General features: G+C 37.3%; 1 protein-coding gene and 1 pseudogene across 8 annotated transcripts in view; one reads left to right on the top strand and one right to left on the bottom strand.

The window, feature by feature from the left end:
- NKAIN2 (sodium/potassium transporting ATPase interacting 2) overlaps positions 1-27324 on the bottom strand; it is a 1020326-nt gene that overhangs the window by 536844 nt on the left and 456158 nt on the right. The window contains exon 1 of one of the 8 annotated variants that reach the window (XR_006697366.3): positions 11727-11900. The exons of the other annotated variants lie outside the window; for them this stretch is intronic. The gene's annotated coding sequence lies outside the window, so the exon portion shown is untranslated. Of the gene's footprint in view, positions 1-11726; positions 11901-27324 lie in introns of those variants that run through there. 8 annotated transcript variants of the gene reach the window in all.
- Positions 4595-7958, top strand: LOC135970531 (ralA-binding protein 1 pseudogene; annotated as a pseudogene).

The following is a 27324-nucleotide window of genomic DNA, read 5'->3' as shown; positions in this document are numbered from 1 at the left end:
TTCTTTTTTTTTTTTTTTTTTTCTGAGACATGGTTTCTGCCATATTATTAGCCATGGTGGTCTCGAACTCCTGAACTCAAGTGATCCGCCCACTTTGGCCTCCTAAAGTGCTGGGATTACAGGCATGAGCCACTGTGCCTGGCTGAAAAATACATTCTTACCAAGAGCCCACACATTGGAAGAAATAGAATGCTAAAGAGTGGTAGTAGTTAGCATTTTTGATATCTTTCACAAAAACAGTGTTAACTTTTTAAACGTAATCAGGCAGTTTTCTTGTCATAGATAAATAATTAATCAGGATCCTATACATCCCTTTGTCCTTGCTTGACAATCTCAGCAGGAATAACTATCAGGTTCCAGAGCTGTATTGTTCTTCAGAGTTCTGACAGCCATTCTGATCCTTACAAAATATATCATAAAGACAGTTTGTTGGCAAAGTTTCCTGCGATTTAACATTTTATTTTACCAGAGTTGAAAGTTTCTAAGAATGCTAAAATATCTTTTCTATCTTTATAGAATCTCTTTATCACTAGACTGGAATTTGTTAATTCTTCATGTTTGCTAATCACAGAAGAGAAAGGTAAAGCCTGAGAAGGATGACTAAGTAGCCCTTTCCATTGTATTTTAAAAATATGATCATTACATCTAAGAATTGTGTATGTACATCTATATATCTACATGTTCATATCTATATCCATGTACTGTTTATATCCACATCCATATCTTTATCTGTATAGACCTGACAACTGAAGCCTATACTCTCTTGTCCAATTTTATATTACCTCACTATGCTAAGCAACGTTAAAGTCATGTAGGTCTGTATGAATGTCTTAATACCTTGAAGGTGTTTCTACCTCTGTTTCAAATCAGCTACGTTTCTTGGGGAGAGGCTAGCAGAGTAGTAAAATGTCATGGCAAAAAGTTCAATTAAATTAGTCCAGGTGTGGTAGCTCATGTCTGTCATCCCAGCACTTTGGGAGACTGAGGTGCGTGGATCACTAGAGCTCAGAAGTTCAAGACCAGCCTGGGCAACCTGGTGAAACCCCATCTCTACCAAAAATGCAAAAAATTAGCCGGGTGTGGTAGTGCGTGCCTGTAGTCCCAGCTATTTGGGAGGCTCAGATGGGAGGATCAGTTGAGCTCAAGAAGTCGAGGTTAAAGTGAGCCAAGATCATGCCACTGCACTCCAGTCTGGGCAGCAGAGTGATAAATATGGGTTAAATTATGTGAGAAGCCAGCCATATCTCAGTCGTATACATAGAGTTTGACCTAACAGATAAATTATACTCCAAAAATGTTAGAGAAAACTTATAGGAAATAATTTGTCAATAAACATTCTTAGAATACTTCTTTACATAAAGGATCATCATGAGTATTATGGGTAACAGATTATGACGAATTCAAAAAATATTACATTAAGATATGCAAAATATATTTTGCTTCAGATGTGAACAATCAAATAGACAGAATAAAAATCATAACTAAGTCTAGAAATAATGGTTTTGCCTCCTACTTTGTCTTTTTAATCTTGGAGTTTTGTATTTTGTTTATTTTTCAATTCTTCTTGATGGGATTTATTTGATTTACTGAAAATGACATTTCACATTTCTGTTTGAAGGAAACAATGTCAGTCTCAGACTCCAGTACCCTGGCTACAGGTGAGCTCCACTAAGTCCATGCATTTTGCTGACATGACATCACCCAGGTGTATTATACTCTTGCTGCTTTCCATTTCAACTTGTTCCAAGGGGGCTGATTGCCTTGCTGGCCTGGCAAAATCTAAAGCCTCATATGTAATTACAGCCCTGTAAGTGCATAGAGAGTGGAGTAGCATCATGGTGAGAATTAGAAAGCAGCCTGGTCAGTAAAGCACAGTCTACTAATTACTTGCACTGGTGGTTTTTCTGTAGGAAAATAATTCTGGGTTTTTTGATAAAAGGCACATAAAATTGCCTAAACTCCCTTCCGTTATCTTATTACAAAATAAATTGCCAATTTTAGGCTATTTGTTTCAGTGTATCCATTTTGAAAATTCTAAGTATGTATTTACTTTAAAATTGGTATATTTACAAGAATGGCATGTGCTATATGTCCTGAATTGAACCTATTTAAACAACTTTGGTATACAACAGTATTAAAAATAAGGCTGAAGAAAATAATATTTCTATATTCTAATATTTCTAAGAGTAGGATAATTTTTAAATTATAAACTGTTCCAAAGTTTGTTTCCATTGTTGAAAATAGTCATGGATAGCAAACATGAACCTAATACATACATAGATATGATGTAAAGTTTAACTAACATAAAGAAAGCATGCATCTTTCTATTAGTTTAACATATTTGAATGAAATACATAGATATGATGTAAAGTTTAACTAACATAAAGAAAGCATGCATCTTTCTATTAGTTTAACATATTTGAATGAAGTAACTTGAAAAAAAGCAAATGCTATAGGCCTCAATGACTTCTGAAAATGTAAATGTACATATCTAGATCCATGCCTATTTCTACATCTACATGTTTACATCTATGTATATATCTATATAATATACATACAGCTTATATGGCCATATAATTTAGATGTGGACCAGTCTGCACAAATGGTGAAATTTATGCAGTGATTTTTATCAACAAATATACAATAAAAATTATGAGATATGAATTATAAATGACTTATACCAAGACTTCAAACATATTAAAGATTGGAATGGTGTTTTAGTCACCATTTTATATAGCTGGTATACACAAGTTCAAACATTATTGTTATTAAACATTAGGTGACACTGAATGAGATATAGATTTTAAAATAGCAACTAAAAATTAAAAACTATACTTAAATATTGACCTACTCAAGAATTTATCACAAAAATGCAAAAATGATAAGGCTATGGCATCCGTTATTCAGCATCCTTTTCCCACTGGGGGTCCAATCTTTTTCTAAGGCTACTGAGTAGTGCTAGTTTCCACATCCACAATGTAATTAAGATTTAGTGATACAGGAGGTTTTATATCTATTTTATAGAGCAATTTCATCAGAAGTAATTGGCCAGTTGAAATAACCAACTATAGATTTTTTTTCTGTATTAGACTTATTTTTATTTAGAAATGTAACTTACGATTGCCCTGAAAAATCAAACCAAAATTTAGAACTGTATAAAGAAAAAAACAATCTTTCAAAGTTTAATATATATTTGCCAACTATGGCTTATTGTTCTCCACACCATCTGGGTAATGTTTTAGGAGATCTCCCAGACTGGGCACTGACAGAGGCAAGAGGAGATGAGTGAATACAGGAGTGGTTGGTGAGGTGAGGCATCTGCATACTAGAAGCTATGGAACTCAGGATCCAAAAGAAGAGTTTAAACAAAATACTACTAAATAAATATCGAAAGTGTAATTTTTAATGCACTTCTCCAATGTTAAATAGCTTCTCATTCCCCCTGCTACACACATAAATTGTCCTTATGAAAACTAAAAGAAACTTTTACTTTGTGAATTATGACACCTTAAGCCCATATGAGTTGAGGAAGTCCAACAACTATTAAGAGATACTTAGGACTTATCCACAGGGTGTTCTATTTCCTTTATCCGACAAGGAAAACAGATGTTTATCTGCTCCTTCATCACATTGCTGAAAATTTATCTGATAGGTGCTTCAAAATTGCCATTTTCCATAGTTTGCACATCAGGAACTCACCCGTAGAAATTGCTTGATAAAGCATAGATGGTTCTGAAATTTGAATTTCTTTTTTTAATCAAGTGATATTATGCATGTCTGAGTAACAGTATAACAAAGTACTACATGTCTTAAAAGAATCATGAGGGACATAGGACATTTGCTAAGCTGGGAGATGGTGTTGTCACCTGCCATTTAAATTAAACAAACAAACAAACATTTATAGTAGCATAGATGATATGGTTTACAAATAAGTTCTAAGACCTTAGTTAGACCTTATCTGGCCTGTTACTATGATAGAAGACTACGAATTAACTATGCAATGATTTTTTTTTTTTTTTCCTTCTTGACAAGATACGCAACTTTGTAAAATGTATTAACATGGCCATGTTAGGAAACTAAGAGTCTATAGAGTATCTCTTCAGTTGACAGGACAAATATAGGTATGGAGTCAGGCAGATTGAAGCTTGTGTCTGCAGAGCAAGGCCAGTGAGCAAATGTTATCATTTATAGTCTGTACTTTTCTGCTGTATAGTTCCAAACCTTGTTTTCTATAGATGCCATGTGATTGCTTCAGTTATATTCTAAACTTCTGAATTTGCAGTAAAAATCTAAAGGGAATGAGAGCTTCATGACTGCATGATTTTAATAAGTCTATCAAATTCAAGATACATTGATAGATATTAGTAAATAATAAACTCTTATTTTTTCCCATTGTCTTATGACTGCTTATACATGTACTTAATATGCAAATGTATGAAATATAGTATTTAGCCATCATAGTGACTTAAACTCCAGAAGCCTTAGTATTTATAACTATAAAATGAGTGTAGCGGAGGCTGGGCGGGGTGGGAATGGGCCGCCCGAGGCCGGCCTGCGGCGCAGCGCAGGAGGCGGCTCCGGTGGCTGCCGCGGCAGAGTGAGCGCGAGGAGGCGGAGGCTGCGGCGGGGCGGGCGGTCGCGCGGCGGCAGGCACAGGTGTAATGGATAGGTAACAGAGAAGACCTCGTCCCTTCCTAGTCAGGGCATCAGCATGACTGAGTGCTTCCTGCCCCCCACAAGCAGCCCCAGTGAACACCGCAGGGTGGAGCATGGCAGCGGGCTTACCCGGACCCCCAGCTCTGAAGAGATCAGCCCTACTAAGTTTCCTGGACTGTACCGCACTGGCGAGCCTTCACCTCCCGACGACATCCTCCATGAGCCTCCTGATATAGTGTCTGATGATGAGAAAGATCATGGGAAGAAAAAAGGGAAATTTAAGAAAAAGGAAAAGAGGACTGAAGGCTATGCAGCCTTTCAGGAAGATAGCTCTGGAGATGAGGCAGAAAGTCCTTCTAAAATGAAGAGGTCCAAGGGTATCCATGTTTTCAAGAAGCCCAGCTTTTCTAAAAAGAAGGAAAAGGATTTTAAAATAAAAGAGAAACCCAAAGAAGAAAAGCATAAAGAAGAAAAGCACAAAGAAGAAAAACATAAAGAGAAGAAGTCAAAAGACTTGACAGCAGCTGATGTTGTTAAACAGTGGAAGGAAAAGAAGAAAAAGAAAAAGCCAATTCAGGAGCCAGAGGTGCCTCAGATTGATGTTCCAAATCTCAAACCCATTTTTGGAATTCCTTTGGCTGATGCAGTAGAGAGGACCATGATGTATGATGGCATTCGGCTGCCAGCCGTTTTCCGTGAATGTATAGATTACGTAGAGAAGTATGGCATGAAGTGTGAAGGCATCTACAGAGTATCAGGAATTAAATCAAAGGTGGATGAGCTAAAAGCAGCCTATGACCGGGAGGAGTCTACAAACTTGGAAGAATATGAGCCTAACACTGTAGCCAGTTTGCTGAAGCAGTATTTGCGAGACCTTCCAGAGAATTTGCTTACCAAAGAGCTTATGCCCAGATTTGAAGAGGCTTGTGGGAGGACCACGGAGACTGAGAAAGTGCAGGAATTCCAGCGTTTACTCAAAGAACTGCCAGAATGTAACTATCTTCTGATTTCTTGGCTCATTGTGCACATGGACCATGTCATCGCAAAGGAACTGGAAACAAAAATGAATATACAGAACATTTCTATAGTGCTCAGCCCAACCGTGCAGATCAGCAATCGAGTCCTGTATGTGTTTTTCACACATGTGCAAGAACTCTTTGGAAATGTGGTACTAAAGCAAGTGACGAAACCTCTGCGATGGTCTAACATGGCCACGATGCCCACACTGCCGGAGACCCAGGCGGGCATCAAGGAGGAGATCAGGAGACAGGAGTTTCTTTTGAATTGTTTACATCGAGATCTGCAGGGCGGGATAAAGGATTTGTCCAAAGAAGAAAGATTATGGGAAGTACAAAGAATTTTGACAGCCCTCAAAAGAAAACTCAGAGAAGCTAAAAGACAGGAGTGTGAAACCAAGATTGCACAAGAGATAGCCAGTCTTTCAAAAGAGGATGTTTCCAAAGAAGAGATGAATGAAAATGAAGAAGTTATAAATATTCTCCTGGCTCAGGAGAATGAGATCCTGACTGAACAGGAGGAGCTCCTGGCCATGGAGCAGTTTCTGCGCCAGCAGATTGCCTCAGAAAAAGAAGAGATAGAACGCCTCAGAGCTGAGCTTGCCGAAATTCAGAGTCGCCAGCAGCATGGCCGAAGTGAGACTGAGGAGTACTCCTCCGAGAGCGAGAGCGAGAGTGAGGATGAGGAGGAGCTGCAGATCATTCTAGAAGACTTACAGAGACAGAACGAAGAGCTGGAAATAAAGAACAATCATTTGAATCAAGCAATTCATGAGGAGCGCGAGGCGATCATCGAGCTGCGAGTGCAGCTGCGGCTGCTCCAGATGCAGCGGGCCAAGGCCGAGCAGCAGGCACAGGAGGACCAGGAGCCTGAGTGGCGCGGGGTTGCCGTCCAGCCGCCCAGAGACGGCATCCTCGAGCCAAAAGCAGCTAAAGAGCAGCCAAAGGCAGGCAAGGAGCCGGCGAAGCCATCGCCCAGCAGGGACAGGAAGGAGACGTCCATCTGAGCAGCCTGCGCGGCCGTCTGGAGTCCATGACACTGAAAGGACCCGTGCATCTTACTGTAACCCGGGGGCCAGGCCGGCTCTCCCGCTGTACATTCTGTAAAGGTGTCTTCTCTTCTCAGACTCTTCCTCTGTCACACGTCTGACTCCTTCGCGTCAGGCTCAGGTTCCATGGGAGGACAAAGCAGTGGACACATTGTGGGCTTTAGGGACAGATGAGTTTTCCAGATAGTGTCAGCTTATTTGAAGATTAATTTTCTTTGTTAACTTAAAATAACTATTTTAACCCTTGAGTGGCTTCTTTTTAAACCAAAAAACGTCTTTCTTTGCTTTGTTATCACAGCAGAATCAGGATCTCTTTCTCATTCAAGGGGGGAACCACACCAGGTCAGCGCTGCGCCTGCTGTGGCTGCCGCGAGCCACGCCCTCCGGGATCTCTGGTACCGTCACTCTTGCTTGTGCCTTCCACACCTTCTCGGTGCAGATCCCTATGGGGGAGCTGCCTCACGTTCTCTGACTGGTCAGAGCAGCGCCTGGTGGGTGTTCCCTGGTCCACCCTCCTAACTGTCTCCTGCAGTTGTAAACTGCAGTCCATAAGCCCGAGTCACCAGGACGGCCTATCTGGCCACAGACGGGTTGCCTGTGGAGCCCGCCCACCGGCCCTGGGCAGCGCAGGCCTGCGGGGAGGAGGCCGCCCGTTCCCGCGGGTTCCTCACTGCGGGGACCAGCAAAGGCCTTCTCACTGGGTTGGTCAAAGGTAGTCACCTTGGCCTGGTGCATCCACAGAGGATGTTGCTCAAACCAGAAATCTTTTAAACGACTGACCTTCCTTAAAAACTGAATGACTCTGATTGCTTGCTTGGGCTAGAATGTACACGTCTCCTTGCCTGAATAAGCCATATATATGCTCTTAAACAAAAGTTTGAAATTATCCATATCGTCTCAGTGAACCTACTGGTGGACTGACTCCCAATTGACAAGATTGAGCAATAGAAAAAAATTCCTTTCCTTTGAATGGTAACTGTGATTCGCCCCACCCTATTTTCTTGTCTCTGGTCCATCCGATGAGACATGAGACGGATGCTCTGATGCTCTGAGGCTTCTGGGAGGCCGGGCCCTGGAGGCACGTGCTGCAGGTGCACTCTGTCAGAGTGAATAGCACCGTGAGACAGGCCAGGCTCGTGGCTCGGAAGACAAACCCCACACACACTCAAGGGGACGAAAACAAACCCCACACGAGGGCTCTCTCCTCCTCCTCCTAGGTAGTATTTATTTTCAGCACCTGTTTGATGCAGTTTTTAATCCTCTACCTATTGCACTGTTGTGACTCGTTGGCCATTATTTGATTTTTGTACGGAAAAAAGCTTTGTTATAGAAATCAGCATACTATTTTTTTAAATCTGGAGAGAAGATATTCTGGTGACTGAAAGTATGGTCGGGTGTCAGATATAAATGTGCAAATGCCTTCTTGCTGTCCTGTCGGTCTCAGTACATTCACTTTGTAGCTGCTGGCGATATCGAAGGTTCCTTTTTTGTTTGTGTAAACTCTAATTTCTATCAAGGTGTCATGGATTTTTAAAATTAGTATTTCATTACAAATGTCTCAGCATTGGTTAACTAATTTTTGCCAGGACCATTATTGATCAAGCAAATAAATTCAACAGCCATTTGGGAAAAAGAAAAAAAAAAAAAATGAGTGTAAACACTGCATCTTCCTCACAAAATGTTTATGATATTCCAATGAGATTTTAATTATAACAAGCAATACTTACTAAATGGTTACTATTTGTTATGAACTTTATATGCTTCATTAATTTAATACTTATAACATCCCTTATACAGCTTTCCTGAATATTCTCCTTATGCAGATGAGAAAACTGAAGCACCAAATGGTTAACTAACTTGCTCAAGATCATGGAGACCAGAAGGCAAACCCAGGTAGGCTCGATCCAGAGTCCACATTTCCAACCACAGCAATACACAACGTGAGGGCCCATCGTTGCTTGTTATCAACCTAACTGGTTTTCCAGCTTTTGGTCTTTTCCTTTTCTAATCCATCCTCCATATGTCACCAAAATGACCTTTCTAAAATACAATTCTAGCCTATCATTTCTATATAACTTTCCATTTCTTTTCAACCAATCTGTACATTCAAATTCATTCTCATATGTGATAAATCCCTTTAGCTTTTGGCTTAAGCTCTCATCCCACTCATCCAATATGCTCACAAACAAGGCCTAAACTATTTTAGGAATTGACGGCATTTTTACTTTCATACCTCTAGAGCTTTCAATATCTGCTGTGCATTTCCTGTAATAAGTTTCCAACTTTTCTTTATAAGACAAAACAATTTCCACTCTTCAAGGTCTTTATTAAACTTTTTCAGTGAATCCTGCTGCAATTTCAAGAGAGACGAGTAGCCCTTCCGTGTGTTGTCTAAATCTCAGATTAAACTTGTTATAGTCACATCCCCAGGTTACAATTATGAGTTTTCAAGTCTCTCTCTTCCACTGGACTTCGGGCTCTTCCAGGATGGCAATGGAATTTGATGCATCTTTGGATTATGAGTGCCTGGTATTTGATAAATATTTGGCACTCAAAAATGATTATTCAATGCCTATTTGCCCTCCATAAGAAAGTCACCTAAGTGCTATATTCACAGCCAGTTCAACAGTTTAATGCAATAAACATTTATGGAACAACTAACATCTGTCAGGCCCTGGGGTGGTCACGAACAGGTGTGAATAACACCTGACCCTGCCGTCAAAGAGGTGGGAGGGTGGCACAGGCAAATTTTCAGTTAATTTTGATACATTCCACTAACATAGGCACTTATTGGGTACCAGGCAAGCAGAGGAGAGACCCTCCACCCAGCCTGAAGAAAAAAAAATACAAAGCACGGATATTAAGGCTGTCCCCATTTCAAATTTCCATTTATTTTTATTTTTATTTTTTACTTTTTAAAAATTTATTTATTTATTTATTTTGAGATGGAATCTCACTCTTTCACACAGGCTAGAGTGCAGTGGCATGATCTTGGCTCACTGCAACCTCTGTCTCCTGGATTCAAGAGATTGTTCTGCCTCAGCCTCCCGAGTAGCTGGGATTACAGGGGCACACCACAACACTCTACTAATTTTTGGACTTTTAGTCGAGACGGGGCTTTGCCATCTTGGCCAGACTAGTCTCGAACTCCTGACCTCAAGTGGTCCGCCTACCTTGGCCCCCAAAGGGCTAGGATTACAGGTGTCATGCACCACACCAGCCTCAAATTGTCATATAAACCTCAATTATTTATGTGGTAGAATGCTTTCCATTTAACAGCTACAGTTCAACTACATCTCAATGACTACGACAGTCACCTAGGTTGTTACTAAGATAGTTCCCTCGTGGTCTGAGGGATCCAAACATGTGAAGCAGGTGTAACTAACATTGTCGAACTGTTAATTCCTTGATAATTCAAAATGGAAAATAGGTAGTCATCTGTAAACTTAGTGATTTGGCGAAGTGATCAGTTAAGGCTGTGAGTAATTGATGTCAACATGCTTGGTTTCCTTGCATAACAGTTAAAAGAAAGAGATTAAAAAAGGAAAATGAAAATAAGGAATGAAAGAAAAATAAAACAAGACAAGATTGTATCACAGCTTATCTGTTTATTTCTCCTATCTGAAATTTTTTAGATGACATTTTTGGCCTGAGAGTTTTTCTCAGAGACCTGAACAACCACATCACTGTAGCCAATTCTTTATGCTATTTTTCCATCTCTATAAATGTTCTCAAAGTCTAACATTTACAGGTTATATCACAGCTTCTGAAATGAGAATTTCTTGTGGGCAGTCCTCTCTAGTTCATCACAGTATTTCTCACAGGGCCAAGAACTACATCTCACACATATTACTCTCAGCACAATTATTGAGTGTTGAGCGGATGTAAGTACAAATGTAGAAGTTAGAATTTCACTTCTCAAAATTCTCAGACTGCAGCACAGGAAAAGGAGAATTTATAGAATTAGAATTGAATGGGTCTCAACTATATCAACATTTTCTCTACAATAGCTCATAAATTAGAGAATTCTCCATGCCCTTGTTCCCTTGCAATCTATTTACAGGATAAAAGCCAGAGTAATCCTCTTAAAATAGAATAAACTCATGTCACCCCCTCTGCGAAATGTTCTCCAGTGGCTTCCCATCTCACAGTAAAAGAAACCCCCCTGCCAATGGCACGAGTCTCCTCCTGATTTGTCTCACCCTCCCCTTCTCTCCTGTACCTCTCCTGCAATTCACTCCACTAGGTCTCCTTGCTGATTCTTGAACACAGCAGGCATTCTCCTGCCTCAGCGCTTTTACATGTTCTGTCCCGTCTGCCTGGAGAACTCGTTTCCCTGAGACCCATGTGGTTTATTCTCTCACTTCCTTCAGTGATTTACTCAAAGGTTATCCCGGTCACTCTGTCTAAAATTACAGTCTCACCTTGACCACACATTCCAAACTTCCCACTTCTGCTTTATTATTTCTCATTTGCATTTAGCACACTCTAACACACTATGCATGCTACTTTTTTATCTTACTGATTTCTCATCTTCCCCACTAGAATGTAAGCTCCTTGAAGGCTGAGATTTTTCTCTATGGCTTGCAAACATATACTTAGTCCACAGAATGGTTCTTGACATTTTATGGGTGCTCAATATATATTGCTGAAAAACTAAATGAATCTCCATTATGAAAATGAGTTTTTTGGACATAACAAAATTGTTATAATGGAAGGCACTTGCTTGTTATTAGAGTGATTTATCGATGCAATTCTAATTCTAACTAGCTGTGTAATCATTACTAATCATTGAGTTCATTATCTTCAACAAAATCATAATCAATTAGAATCAATAAAGAATATTCATCACTATTTGGTTTAATTTATACTTTGTCAGAAAGCAGAAATCCCTTGACATTCGAGTGTCTTATTCACAGAATGGCCCCATAACACTTTATTTTTGTATATAAGCTTGTGGAATGATGAAAGGTGAAAAGAAGAGGTGTCCAGGGAGATCACCCACCTGCAGCATGGGTGTAGATAGCCAAGAACCACCATAATAGACATCTAGGCATCAGTAGCCTTCAGAGACAGAAAGTGGACCCACTCTGCCTTGGGCTTGATTTTAAAGGCACAGGTTCTTCTTCTGTCTTCTGGTCTGTGGTGATTCTGTTTTTCCTTGTGTTCTTTACCTATTATCAGTAATTACAATGACAGCAAGACTAGTAGCAATGAAAGCAAGCATTTACTGAGTACTAACCTATCTACATCAAATCCTTGAGTAATATTTGTTGGTATCATATTTTGAAACTGACCCATAGAACTGACATTAATAGTCTTTTTAAATAAACATAGAAACTGACTTTCTTGTTTCGAAAGCTTCAAGTTTACTTTTGCCTAATCTGAGTTCCTTCCTCAGGAAACAAACTCTCAGCCCTCCCAGATAGCATCAAGGGACTGAAACTCACCAGACCACCACACCCAGACAATGAGATGCCAGGCCCCTCATCCTCATGGTTTCTCTACCCCTCTCTGATGTCCGTTTACCCACATGTAGTTGTATTCTTTCCCCAATACATAAACCCCCAATTTTATTCTATCAATTGTATTCCAATTTGAGACAGATCTCCCATTGTCCTTGGCTGCAGCACTTGAATAAAGCCTTCTTCCCTGCCATACTTATTGTCTCAGTGATTGGCTTTCTGTGTAGCGAGCAGCAGGACCTAGATCAAACCCTAGGTGTTTCAGTAAGAATTTTAAGATATTTATTTATAGTTTTTTTCTTCTAATATTTTATTATCCCTTTCCAGTATTCTCCTCCATTTTCTACGTACTGAGTACTTTCATTCTTGCCTCAAGGAGGTGGAAGGAAGGGACAGGATTAGAAATAGCCAGGGAATTACTTAAAAATTTGTATTAAGAGGCTCTCCCCTTATAAGAAAAGAGATTCATGAGGATCAGGTTGCCTTTGTCCTCCCGTACAAACACACTCCACATCACCAAAGATTGGAAAGTTTTCATCCAGGATGCAGGGAACCACAGGATGAAAGAGGTCTCTATGGGTCTCCAGAGTACAGGAAAACTCATTGCTTCTACACTGTGACATAAGAAATAAGGTAAGACAAGGAGAGAAAATGGCTGAGAAGGGCTTTTAAGTAGAGAGTGCCACATATGGTACGGAATCAACAAAAGGCCAGCAGACCCGAAGAAGCAGACGACAGGAATGATGGATGCCTCAGTGGTGTACCAAGGTAAACCCCTACTCAATAACTGCCTCCATGCAACATCTATATAGATGGGCTCAGGAACCCCAGCTTGGATGAGAGGCTGGGCTTTCATCTGAATTTACAAAGCACTTTATGGAAGACTGAGAAAATTTAAATTATCCAATGAGAAATATAATTGGAGGAACACCTACTGCTCTCAAAATGCCTTGGAACTACGTAACTTAATGGAACCATGACCAGACTACAGGGAAGAGAGAACTTCCCCTAATGACTAAGGTTAAACTTGCCACCAGTCAAGCAGAATAAAGTTAAAAGAAGAAATTAAGTGTTCTGTAGAAAGTGAAGAATATAGGCCCTGCCTACCAGAGATTCATACTTGCTACATATGTATTATTTAATTTCCTCTTTGAATCAATCTTATGTGGTGAAAACTGTTATTTTCCCTATTTTATAGTTTGAGAAAATTAGTGCCCAGATAGGTTAAGTAACTTGTCTGAAGGTCTGACTGGTTCCAAAGTTATGTTCTTAATCTCTGTACCATATAGCTTCAAGTCCTGTCAGTTTTATATTATTAGATATTACATAGTTTCAAGTTATCATTTTGCTTTTCACAGTTCCCTGGATGTACTAAAATAAGGAGCTAAGAAAATAAATATTTTTACAAGATCTTGACTTTGGTTTTTTGGTTCAAGGACTTGTACCAAAAAATGAACGAAGGAACAGATTAATGAATGAAGATCACCTCCATAATTCAAGTTCTGATCCTTCGTTTCTTGCTGTCACAGGGCACACTGAAACAACTAAATAATGCAAATATAGAAATCTACAGAGTTGTGTGAGCGCAGGCTTTGGAACTGCTGCCTGGATTCTAGTGCCAGCTTTGCCGCTCAGCAACTGTGTGACTCTGACCAATTTAATTCCTGTGTATACCTCAGGGTTTTTGTTTTGTTTCATCTTTAAAAAGAGTAAAACAATAGCATCTGCTTCATATGACTGTTTAAGAATTAAATGAATTGGTTGGCATGGCATCTCACACCTGTAATCCCAGCACTTCGGGAGGCCGAGGCAGTAGATCACCTGAGATCAGGAGTTCGAGACCGGCCTGGCCAGCATGGTGAAACCCCGTCCCTACTTAAAATATAAAAAATTACCCGGGCCTGTTGGTGGGTGCCTGTAATCCTAGCTACTGGGGAGGCTCAGGTAGGAGAATCACGTGAACCCCGGAGGCGGAGGTTGTAGTGAGCCAAGGTTATACCACTGTACTCCAGCCTGGGCAACAAGAGTGACACTCCAACTCAAAAAAAAAAAAAAAAAAAAGAAAAAAAGTTAAATGAATTAACATATGTCCAGGGCATAAAGGAGTGCTGGCCACAAGGCAGTGCTTTATAAGCATTTGCTAGGTTTTGAAACAGGAATGCAAGTGCAAACTCATCTCTATTATGAACTGTTCTTTCCTCTTATATCCTGGAAATTACAGTAGACCTTTTTAGGTCTTATGTAAATTGTATTAGGTTATGCTGTATTTCAAATGAGCTTTCATAAATGGTTCAGAAAAACTGAGTTTTTATTTACATAAATAATTTCTAATTTTATAATCAAGAAGTCTCAATTAAATATGTTATTCTCCAAGATAAAGCACACTGTTCAGAAAATACTGGGCAAATACATTAGTTCTGGGTGAGTTGAAAGATGAATTTCATACTCTGAGTTCATAAGAGCTGTAGGAAGTTTGAGCAACCTGATCCCTGAAGCAAATCTTAAACCACAGATCTGGAACTTGGCTCCATCAGTTAGGAGTTTCTGTCAGTGGAGCATTTTCAAAGGTGCACGCAAGGGCAACCAACGCTTGAAGCTAGAGATTCCCAGAGAATGTTTTACCCTTTGGTTAGTTCAGCACAACAGAAACAAACAAACAAAAAAGCTCTAAATTCTTCAGTCATCTGCTTTCATCTATTTTGACAATGGAGTGGTTTTTTTTGTATGACCAGTCTGATCAGAGGTGTGGAAATTTGTCCTCTAGTGAAAAAAATAACAAAAACAAAAAACAAAACCCATTCAGTGACACTGCCTTAGAGAAAACCATCAGAGATCTCAGGCATAAGATTTTATTTATCTCCCTCACTTCTAAAAGAAGTTATAGCTTTTGCATGTTGCTTGTGTATTAGTTGTCATCTAATATTTTACCAAAAAAAACCAGAATGCTAATTGAAACATTGTCAACCCGGGAGGAAAGACACTGCAGAAGAAAATTATTTGAAGATAAACTCTATCCTGTTGACACACATACATTGTATTTGCTACTGTTTATTAGTGTTTACAATGTATCAGAAATATCTTTTCTCTAATCAAGAATGCTATGATATAGGCTCTTCAGTTGCTGCAAAGATGAAGACACTGAGGCTTTTTAAACTAAATTAAAAAACTAAATTTTAACTTAGACAATTTTAACTAAATTGTCTAAGCTCAAACATTAGAGAAAAGACTGGAAATCAAGACTTTTCCAATTTCCAAGACTTATCTACTCTTAATCATACTAAACTACTGAAAAAGAAATGTTACTAGGACAGAACTATCAGATTTAGGATTGTGGGTTTTCTTTTTCTCTATTTCTGGTAATGGCATTGAAGTTGTATAACAGCATTAACAATTGCCAGTTTGCATCTATTTCCTGGATTACCTTTTTATGGGCTCTGGAATAGCAAATGTGGTTGGTTAAATTTAAAATTGATCAGATTGTACCTTTCATTCTTTAATAAGTTTATGAATTACACATAAGTACATAAGAACTCCCTTAACTATCTCCTTTTTCGCAGAAATATGTGAGAGAAAAGTCACCTTCATCATAAACCAGTGCAGTTTTCCTAAGATAAATTTATGACCCGTATCTGTGGGTGATGACCTTTTGGATTTTTGTTGTGACACCATTTCCCTACCTTCAAAGTATTTTTGCCCAAATGATGACCTCAGAGCCCAAAGATAAAATGGCTTCCTTTTTGCCAACTGACTTGCTGAGAATAGACTAACGTGTCCACACTCCATGGGGTAATTTCCCTTGTAAGAGAGTGATTTAATTGGATGTCTAAAATCAACTTTCTATTCCATATCTATTTGTTCAGTGGAGAAGAGCTTCAAATAAAGGTGATGCTGCTCCTTTATGATTGCAAAGGTTTTGAAGAGCAGCAAACTAAGCAAGGAAATGACACCCCATAGACACCAGCAACACAGAATATCTGCGACTTGGGTAGATAAACCAGAAACAGAACAGAGACTGTGGGATTTCCAAACCAAAGGACAAGTAAGAGCATATTTTAAGGCAAGCATCCTATAACTGGTCAGGACTGGGGTGATGGTTTCAATTATGGTTTGAGCAAATAGAGATTCATGTGGTTTGTTTGTGCATCAATGAGCAACACAAAGAAGTTTGAACATTCTGATCCCTGACTGTGATAGGCTTTCCCTCATTTAGTATTCATAGGTGAGCCTCCCTTTCTCTTATTTTCTGTTTGTAACAAATGTACCAAATGGAAGCTTTCCTTCTATTGCTCCATGGCTGTGGAATAAAAATGCGGCATCCTCCACGAAATAGATGAATCACATGGTTATCCAGCAGCTGTGCCTCATTCAAACTACCAGCATGAATTAACTTGCATATTATCTTTACAGACTGAGGAGGTAGACAACTACTTTGCTTCCCCCACACCCCCAGATAGACACTGTTCAAACAAATGTTTGAAATTAGATAAGTATTTTTTATTCCTAGCAGAATATGAAAAATTCACAAATTCTGGTATATGAGCACATCAACATTTCACCATTTCCCAAATATACAAGTGTGAAATGGCTGTCATAAATACAAATGTTCATAGCTGTACACAAGATGGGGCCAACCACATTACAGCAGCATGCCTTCTTGCATTTTATCACAGCACTAAAATGTGCAGTTCCTTCCCTTGAAAAAGCACTGTTATGGGCATTATAAAGAAATGAGCCACAATGAGGTCTGAGCAATTATCACCCTGGAGGGAAACACACTGATGCAATTGAACAGGAATAGCTGTTTAGACAACCGGACTCTACTAGTTCGCTATCGGAGCCAATGGACCTAATTCATCACCTGGCCTCAATTTTTGGAGACTTCTGTTCAGTGTGAAGACTAAAGCAGTCAGGGACTTAACGAGAAAAGCTATTAAGCAGGATAAAAAGCTGACTATAAATAGAGGTGACTACATTAGAGTAATAATTAAGTGCTCATGAAGAGATGAAGCGTATGTTAGGTTATACTATTGTTTTGTAATGCTTTTTTTGTTGCCGTTGTTAAAGCATTTTACTATCTAGTTTTAATGTTTCTAATATTAAGATATTAGATTTCTAATACTTCAGTATTTAAGGATGGTAAAACAACAGTGCTTAGAGGAAACTGCCATCAAATTTTAGTGTGGTTTTAATGATGAAGTAATGTAATAAGACTTCCAAGTCCTTCATGTAGGATTTCTTCATATTCAAAATCATTATCTTGGGCTGTATCACACCTATATTTGTCACATCCTTTCATATTTGGAAAACTCCCATTATTTTGCTTTTTATAATAAAACAGTGAAACAAAACCCACCACGAGTGGAAAAGAAAAATACAAATCAATCTACACGGCACTATTACACTCTCCACTGCCTCCCACCACAAAAAGTAAGAAGAAAGCAATTCACCATTTCCTAAAAGCCAGTCTCTTCATAAAACAAAGTACAATACTTTGGCATATGTCACTCTCATAGGTTTGTCCTTTACCAACAGCTAGCTAAATATAATAAAACAGGAGTGAGAATTTGCTCAATTGGGAAAATTACTTCAATTGAATGTAGAACACGTAGGCCAGGCACGGTGGCTCATGCCTGTAATCCCAGCACTTCGGGAGGCTGAGGCAGGCAGATCACCTGAGGTCAGGATTTTGAGACCAGCCTGGCAAACATGGTGAAACTCCATCTTTACTAAAAATATAAAATTAAAAAAATAAATAAATAAAATAAAAATAAAATAAAAATACAAAATTAGCCAGGCGTGGTGGTGCATGCCTGTAATCCCAGCTACTCGGGAGGCTGAGGCAGGACAGTCACTTGAACTTAGGGGTGGAGGTTCGTGCAATTACACTCCAGCCTGGGTGACAGAGAAAGACTCTGTCTCAAAAAAAAAAAAAAAAAAGAAAAAAAAAAAAAAAGAAAAAAAAGTAGAACACTGCACATAAACAAAGAGTAATATAGAGAAGATGATACAAAAAGAAAAGACAATTTCAGAGTCACAGAGTGAGTTATCAACATATACAAGGAGAATTACGGGTATGCTATTGCATTCTTTCAAATAACGTTCATGGTTCACCATGAGGGTTTACTTCTGATTTTCAAGGTAAATAATAGTAGTAATTGAACACTTACACACACATATGTCACCACAAATAAGAGAGTACTATTGGACTAGGGAGGACTTAAAGCAGCCTCCAAACTAACAAATTGCCCTAGATGTGCTTTATTTTGGCAGGGACCAACTTAAAAATATAACTCCATCCCTGTTTTATTTTTCAATCCCTTCATATGGAGATGAATAACAATATCACTATTTGCAAAATACATGGTTTCCTATGCAAACAATTAAAAGAGAATCTACAGAAAAGTTTTAAGTTGGGTTGGCGAACTTGCCGCATTCAAAAGCAAACGTTATTTATATTCAGTAACAATAAACATTTAGAAATGACATTTTGATAAAGTATATATTTTAAATAGTACTGCATTTATCAAATAACTAGAAATAAAATTAGTGGAAAACGTGCAAGTCTTCCACACTGAAATGTATAAACATTACTGACAGAAAAGATCAACTGAAATAAATACAGGGGCAGACCATGTTCATGAACTTCAAAACTCAATATTGTAAAAATATCAATTCTCCGCCATGTCATTCTATCTATTCAGTGTTAAACCAATCGAGAGGCTATTTGGTATTTTTCCTCTCTTTGTTATCTTATGGATTCCGAGAAGTAAATATAAAACTACAATTAGGAAGACAAAGGGATATACTTTCATAAATTTTATTTAACTAACTTATAGTTGTTATATATCAGGCACTGTTCTAAGTGCTGTACAAATGCAAACTCATTTAAGTTTTGAACAACCTCATGAATTAGATATTATCATTACCTTTAATTTAGAGATAAGGATACTGAGGCACAGAGATGCTAAGCAACTTGCCTAAAATCACAAAGGTAGTTGATTGAACTCAGAAACTGTAATTCTGTTTTTAACCACCACACTGAAGAGGAAGGAGAAGCAACTGCTCTTCTGTTCTACTCTGATAAATTTGGAATATACTTTACCTAATGTCTAATTGTCACCTAGGTTTGTCTTATATATATTTACACACATACATATATTTATGTTATACATGTTATATATGCACACACATATATTTTTAAAGAATGAAAATATCTATCAAGACTAAGAATATAGCTGGCAAGTTAGAAGTCCCCATGTGTGCCCTTCCACCTCCATTTTCCTTTTATCATCTCATCTTCCTCCTGCAGGTAAGGATGATCCTGAAATTTGTATTAATGATTCCTTTTCCTTTCTTTGCAGTTTTACTACCCATGTCTGTATCACTAAACGCATACATTAAGCTCATTATAGAAATGATTTGTAGTTTAGAAATTCTTTTTAATGATTTATCCTTTTTGCTCAAAAGTATGCTTTTGATATTGGATTGGTCATATGATACATTTAGCTGTAGATTTTTCATCAATTTTCAATGATGCATATGGCATTTATTTATCCATTCTAGTATTAATGGATTTCTGGGTAGTTTCTCATCTTTGGTGTATATTTGTGTGACTATGTGAACCATGCATGAGCATGTACCTGCACACATGCTGTTGCAAATGTTACTGTTATACATATTCTTTTTTAACATTTCATTTTTAATTGACAAATAATAATTATACATATTCATGGGGTACATAGTGATGTTTCAATACATATAATATATAGTGATCAAATCAGGATAATCAGCATATTCGTCATCTCAAACATTTATCATTTCTTCGTGTTGGTGATGTTTTTATATATATCTTCTTTGCAGGTTCAAAAATTTCTATAGGCTTTAAATTTAGAAGTAGCATTTTTAGGCAGTATAACGTACAAACCATCAATATTTATTAAGTAATATCAAACATTTTTCCAAAGGGTTCTATCAATTTGAATTCCTGTCAGAGGGGACTGAAGGGTCCCTTTGCTCCACATCCTCACTGACACTCACACGTCAGTAGTACATACCAACAATATTGACTAACTTTGCAGAGTTTGCCAATCTTGTGGTTTTATAATAGGTTCTCAATGTGGATTTAATGATCATTTTGCTTACTTCTAAAGAGCTTTAATATCTATACAGATCATTACTAATAACTTTGATTTCCTCTTTTGTAAAATGTCTGCTTACTTCTTTAGTCCATTCTTCTACTGAGTGCTAGTATTTTCCTTAAGTTATATAATTTTTTTTTTTACATATTTGGTAAATTAATCTTTTTGTTGTGGTGCTTATTATGTTGTTGAAATAACTTCTTCTGGACTTGACATGTCTTTTCTTCTTATAAATATTTTGATGAATAAAAAAAAATTTATGCTAAGAATATAAACATGTTACCTTTCTTTTGGATAAAATTTACATGGTATATATTTTTCCATTTTTTAGTTTTCAATCTGTCTCCTTATATTTTAAGTTAACACAGAACATTGCTGGCTTTTTAAAAATCTAATCCAATAACCTTTTTCTTTTAGCTGCAGGGTTTAGTCAATTTATGTGTATTATTATTTCTACAAACTTGCTTTTGGTATTACTACTTCCACAAACTTATTTTATGTTTTCTAGTTCTCTCCTTTTTGTGTACATTGTCCTATTTTAAAACAATAGATTTTCCCCATTCAGTTTTAAAATTTTACTTCTTTAGAAAGTTTATCTGTGTTTATTCTTAGTGATTACTTTAGCTATTTTACAACGCAGACTTTATTTGCCATCATTTAAATAATAATCTTTAGATGCCAGCTCCTTAGATATCACGACCCCCTGCCATCTCTTCTTACAATATGTGCCATTTTTTGCCCATTATTCTACTTCTTTCCTCTTTATGAATTAGGATTACTATAAATTTTATTCATTCAATATTTGCTTAAATATACTTAGATATGTACCCATATCTTTACTAACATTACCTCTGTAAGTCTCCTACCTTCCCGTTGCAATCATATTCCTTTTACGTGAAGCACTTCCTTCAGATTTTCCTTTAGTGATTATATTTTATTAATAATTCTCTCACTTCTTTAAAAGACTTTAATTTTGACCTAATGCTAGCAAGATAATTTTCCTGCATTTGGAATTCTAGGTTAATAATTGTTATCTCTTAGTAGATTGAAGGTACAATTTTACAGTCTTATTATTTTCATCGTTGCTGTTGAGAAATCTGACATCAATTAAATTACCAGTAATTTTAATTATGTGATTATTTTCTAGATGTTTTTAAAATCTTCCCTTTGTATTTGGAGTCTATAGTTTTATTATGGTATACCTAGTTGTAATTATTTTAAAAATTTATTCTCCTTTGAGTTATTTGGGATTACTGGATTTTAAGATTGGGCTCTTCAAAAATTCTGTTAAATTCAGGCTGCTCTAACAAAATATCACAGACCGAGCAGCTTACAAAGAACAGAAATGTATTTTTCACCATTTGGAAGGCAGGAAAGTCCCTGATAAAGGCACCAGCAGATCTGATGTTTGGTGAGTACCATGTTCTGATTCATAAATGGCCATCTTCAAGCTACAATTTCGCATGGTGGAAAGAGCAAGGATCTCCATGGGGCCTCTATTAAGAGGGCACTACTTCCATTCAGGAGGGCTCTGCCCTCATGACCTAATCACCTCCCAAAGGTCCACTTCCAAATGTCCTCACATTGGAGATTGGGTTCAACACATGAGTTTGAGAGGACTTGAACATTCCACCTATAACACTCATTATTCATTCCCCATTCTCTCTACTAGTGCTTTTGGAATTCTGAATAGCCACATATTAATATTATAACCTTTCACTCAATCCTCTCTTTTAGTCTTTCCTTCCTATTTTTTATCTTTTTGTGTCTCTCAACTTTATTCTGTATTTATATTACTATGAGTCTGTTTTCCTGAACATTATTTTATTCATTTTATATCTTTATCTCTATCTGACTTGCTTAATTCATTACTGTGTTTTTAACTTCAGTTATTATAATTGAATTTTATTCTGATTCTTTTTCAGTCTGCTTTGTTGTTCTTCTTAGACACCCAACCTGTGTTAAACAAGGTAAATGTATGTATTATATATTGTGCTATTTCTACTATTTAAAGTCTCTGTGGGGATGTTTCTCTTGCTCACTGTTTCTACAGGTCCTCAGCTATTACTTGGTGTTTTCTGTATGCTGCATTTATTCCTTTGAACTGGATCTATGAAAATTATTTGAAACCTAGGTAGAGTTGACCCCCTACAAAAAAAAAAAAATTGCATTTTTTTTCTCCTTGTTGCCTGGGGGAACAACAAACTAAGAATCACTTTAAATTAAATTCTTGTCTGAGATCCAGTCCCCGCCCCCCAAGGTAATCTTACTTGGATTAAAAACTGACATAAAGCTTTGCATGATTATCAGTTCTCAGCACAAAGTGTGTGGCTATGAATTCTCAAAGTACACCTGTCCCCCTTATCCTAGCACCAAGGTCAAGACAACAAAGTTTCCTTGCTATCTTCTTCTGTGACAGGACTTTTTTCTCATTCACCTTTATATAGGCTACAGTCCTTTGAGAATCTGGCCAGCCAGCTCTAAGTTTTAACTTCTGTTCTCTGTGCTTCAGGCAGCCTTCAGAGAAGAAACTCCAGGACCCAAGAGTTCAACATAAACCCTCAGGATGAAAGCTAGACTGGGTGTCCACTAAACTCCTGTGGGCCCCACTTTCACTTTATTGTGGTACTCTTTGGATTCCTTGTTGTGTGTGTGTATGTGCTGGCACCAAAGTGCATTTAAATATATTTTTAGAAATATTTTTATCCAGCATCTTATGTTTCAGTAAGAAGAGTTGTGTTCAGGGTAACTAATCCATCATACTAGTAAAAATGGAAGCCTCATCCTGTCTTCCTAGGGAGAGAACCTGGACCATAAATTGACATGTATAAAACATTTGCCTTAATGATTTAATTCAATGAGATTCATATGACTAACTCCCATAGCTCTCCCTAAAAACAGTCTTGTCTCCCACTCTCTTCTATAACAAGCACCAAAGATATCCTTTGATTCGTGATAATGACCATTGATTTGAAAAATCTACTTACTTCGACAGAGGAAAGAGGAGGAGTTTTGCTGTCAGGCACACCTTGTATCCTGGTACTACCATTTAGTGTATGAAACGAACTTTTCCAACTTTAGACTAATCCATTTAAAGAGGTATCATGGCTACATAGTAGATGCTCATAAATTGTAGCAAATTGTATAGCAGTAGGCTCTGCATTTGTTTATATATTTAAATATACCTTTTTAAAAGAACTAGACCAACAGTTCTTCTTCACTATTTATTGAGATTTAATAACGGAAGTTTAGTTACTCATTTTGTCTTCAGAACATTTCTGTTACTTGCCTGTTAATTTCACTTCATTTCCCAACATCTGTATATAGAATAGGATGCTCTGATGGGATAGTTATGCTTTGAGGTTATATAATGTCTATCACAGAAGAAAGTTTGCTATAATTTTGTCCTTTCCTTATCCTGTGTTAGCACATTGATGTCTGTGAGCAGATTCAGTTCCTTAGTCTACCACTAGATTTAGATCACAAGCCTGTATGACAAGAAGCATGCCTTGTATAACCAAGCCACTCATTGTAAATCAAGACTTAGAATGTGCTTATAATGGGTCCAGTGGCATTGTACTGGGACTTATAAAATATGATTTTACCCCTCATTCTGCTAGGGGAAGTTATATTTACACATATAAAATTATAGCTCCACATATACAATTATGAACTACTTAAGGTAGTTTATTTTTGGCTAATAATAAAGTACATCACAGACTAAGGAATGTATGATAATGTCTGAGGCATAAAGACATAAATTAAAAGAACCTTTTAAAAATCCTTGGGAATTAATAAATAATTAGTTAACTCAATTTTGAAGTATATGAGCAATAATAAATACATAAATAAATAAATAAATAAATAAATAAATTTATTTATTTGAGAAAAGGTTTGGGGGGAAGGAAGACATAAGACAAACACTGGGATACTAATTAACCACTGCACAGTAAAAGGCATTTACGTACAACCGCTATAAGCCATCTCTGTTCAGTTTCCAAGACATCACATTTAAGTGGAAAGCAATTTAAAACTATTTTATGATCATTCCATTTCAAAATGAAGAAACTGAGGACAAAAGAATATTACTAGAAAAATGGTCTCAGAACCCTAACCTATCATTTAAGTTCCAAAACGGTAAGAAAGAAAATCTTATTAACATTTTATTGACATACTGGTCAATGACCTAAAATGTATTCTGAAGCTCATTTGTTTTTGTCTTTTTTGTCTCTCCTACGCATATTCACAAGAAATTCTTCATCAGTTTAGAGGAGAAAAGGCTACATTTTTAAAGAGTGGTATCACATAAAGAGTCACTTTTTATTTAAGTGTTCCATGCATTATTTCAACAAGAACTAACACTTTTTTAATTCATCTTAGAAGACTCTTCCTACTTAATTAAATACAATTAACAGTATGGTAACTCAGTCCATAATTTAAGGATGTCTGAATGATAGCAGTGGAAAACTGATGTGAAAAAATTCAGTCCACCGAATGCATACAGAATACATTTATGTTAGTTTCCCAACAATATGTATCTTAATCCACAAAGAGAAAGGGAATAATCATTGCATCACCCACATGTAAATTTTATATTCTATGTCTAGGCAATCTTGTTGTTAAATATAGGAGAGATAAAGAAAAAAGTCTTCACAACCCTTGGAGTACTTGGCTTATTATGTGCTGCATCTATGCAAAGAGCAGCCATTGTCCTGTCACTTCCTGCACACCTTCAAGAGAGTCTTTTTTTGACATGAGGACATCCCTAAGCGTTTTCATATTCCGATATACCAGTATCATATAGATCTAAGGACTTGATCCGAATTATTCTCTACTAGTGGAATTAAACTCTCAAGTTTATGAGGTTGAGTAGAAATTGTGGAAAAGACATAAAATAGCTTTTTCACTTCACTATCATTTCTTGGTATTAGTTAATGTCTCCTACTTTGCTCTCAAAGCGAAAGCAATTTTTAAAAATGTCTCAGCACAAACATATACTCACACACAGAGAGTTCTGAACTTTCATCTGTATCAAAAGAAACATCAGAGGGGTGGCATAATCCCTAAACATTTTGGTGGGTAGACAAATGTTACTTTTCGGTTGGCTCCAAAAGTTGTCCATGTCCCCACCCTTGCATTCTGGGTGGGCACAATCCAATCTCATGAGTCCTTAAAGTGAAGAACCTCTCTTGGCAGTGCTCAGAGAGTGAAGACAGTATGAGAAGGACACAACAGTACTCCCTGCTGGTTCTGAAATGTAGAAATTATGAGCAAAGACCTGTCAGAGGCCTCAGGAAGGTGAAAAAGGCAAAGAAATGGATGGTTCCCGTAAGCCTCCAGAAAGGCGTACAATCCTGTAAACACCTTGGTTGTAGCCCAGTGGGACACCCGTGTTGGAACTCCAACCTATAAAACCATAAGAAAACACATTTACGTTGTTTGAAGCCAATACCTTTTGTGGTAAATTGATATGGTAGCAATAGAAAACCAATACAGTGCCTCATCTCCACAAAAACCTTGTGAGGGAGAGAAAACGGGTGATATCTCCCTTTTTAGTGGAGAGAATTAGTGCTGAAACAATCGACAGAATTTTTCAAAAGTCCATCTCCTAATAGGATGTGGTGTTATGCTGTGAAGTGCTGCCTTCTAAGTCCAGACCCATCGCATTGCTCCTCAAACTCATCTCATTATGAAAGAGGTGTCGAGGTCACACTGAATTGTTTTGACTCCTCCCAAAATAGGTCATAAAACTTTCAAGACAACTAGACCATAAAACACAGATAGAGGGATAACTGAGTTATGAGTTGTGGAGGTACGATGGGCATAATCTCAGAGGTGTAAAAAAATTATCTTGTTTTGGAGAAATGTCTAGAGACCCAGTGTTACTGGCCCTTGAAAAAGAAGGTTTGGGGAGGTCATTGATGCTGATGTGAGTCAAGTTGGGTGATACTGAATGCCATGGTGACCAATATGATATATGCAATAGACAATGGAGAGATACCAATGTCTTCTGAACAAGAATGAGATTTATCAAACATGTGCATTTAAATGATCAACCTAGTGACACTGTGGGGGAAAGAACTGCAGTAAGAATGGACTATAAATAAGAATCCCCAAAACTATTGAAACACTACCTTATTAGCTCCCTTACCTGCAATAATAATAGAAACTATGGCTAAAATAGAGAAAATGCCAGTTTTGAGACATAAAAACAAAGACTGCTTTGAGGAGGAGTGCTGAATGTAAAATACTGGGAAGAAATAACATTTCGTAATCTGAAACTACATTTCATAATCTGAAACTTCTTTTGTGAGCATATACCAAGTACTCTGTTAAGCAGCTTATGTATATTCTATCAATAATTAGCATTCAGTAAGCACTATGTCTTGGTTCCGCTTTAAGCAACTTATGTGTATCATCTCATATTTTCCTTATAACAAATTTATAACATATATACTCTTAATATGCCCCATTCACAGATTTGATACTGAAGCACAGAAAGGATGTGATGCATGTGAATAACAAATCTACTAAATTAACAAAGTCTAGTTTCAAACTCAGAGCTATCTGAGCTGAAAGTCCCAACAATTAAACTATAGAATGTTCCTCCAGCTCCTGACACAATGATACATTCCCGTTTGGTAAAAGTTTCTAATTTCAGAGAAAGTTAATTTTACTTTTCTGAATATCAGTTACTGAAGCACTGAAGATATTTTTTACTCTGGTTAATCTACCAACTGGAGGCAATATCAGTTCAAGCTGAAGAATAATCAACACTTTTTTTTCTTAGCAAATGAAAATAGTCTAGTAACTTGTAGTAGCTAAACTGCAAGATTTGAAGCTAATGAAACCATAAATACATATATAACACTCCTGTGGAATCCAAATTCTATGCTAAATTAAGTCAAAATGCTACAATTATGGAATTGGCATAAATTGCCAAATATTATTTCCCCCAGAGTAAGATTCTTTAAATACTCACTAAGCTGAGTATCTTTTG

Source organism: Macaca fascicularis, chromosome 4, assembly GCF_037993035.2.
Source record: "Macaca fascicularis isolate 582-1 chromosome 4, T2T-MFA8v1.1".
Taxonomy (NCBI): Eukaryota; Metazoa; Chordata; class Mammalia; order Primates; family Cercopithecidae; genus Macaca; species Macaca fascicularis.
Note: the sequence above shows the minus strand (reverse complement) of the source record. Positions and strands in the feature narration are given on the sequence as shown.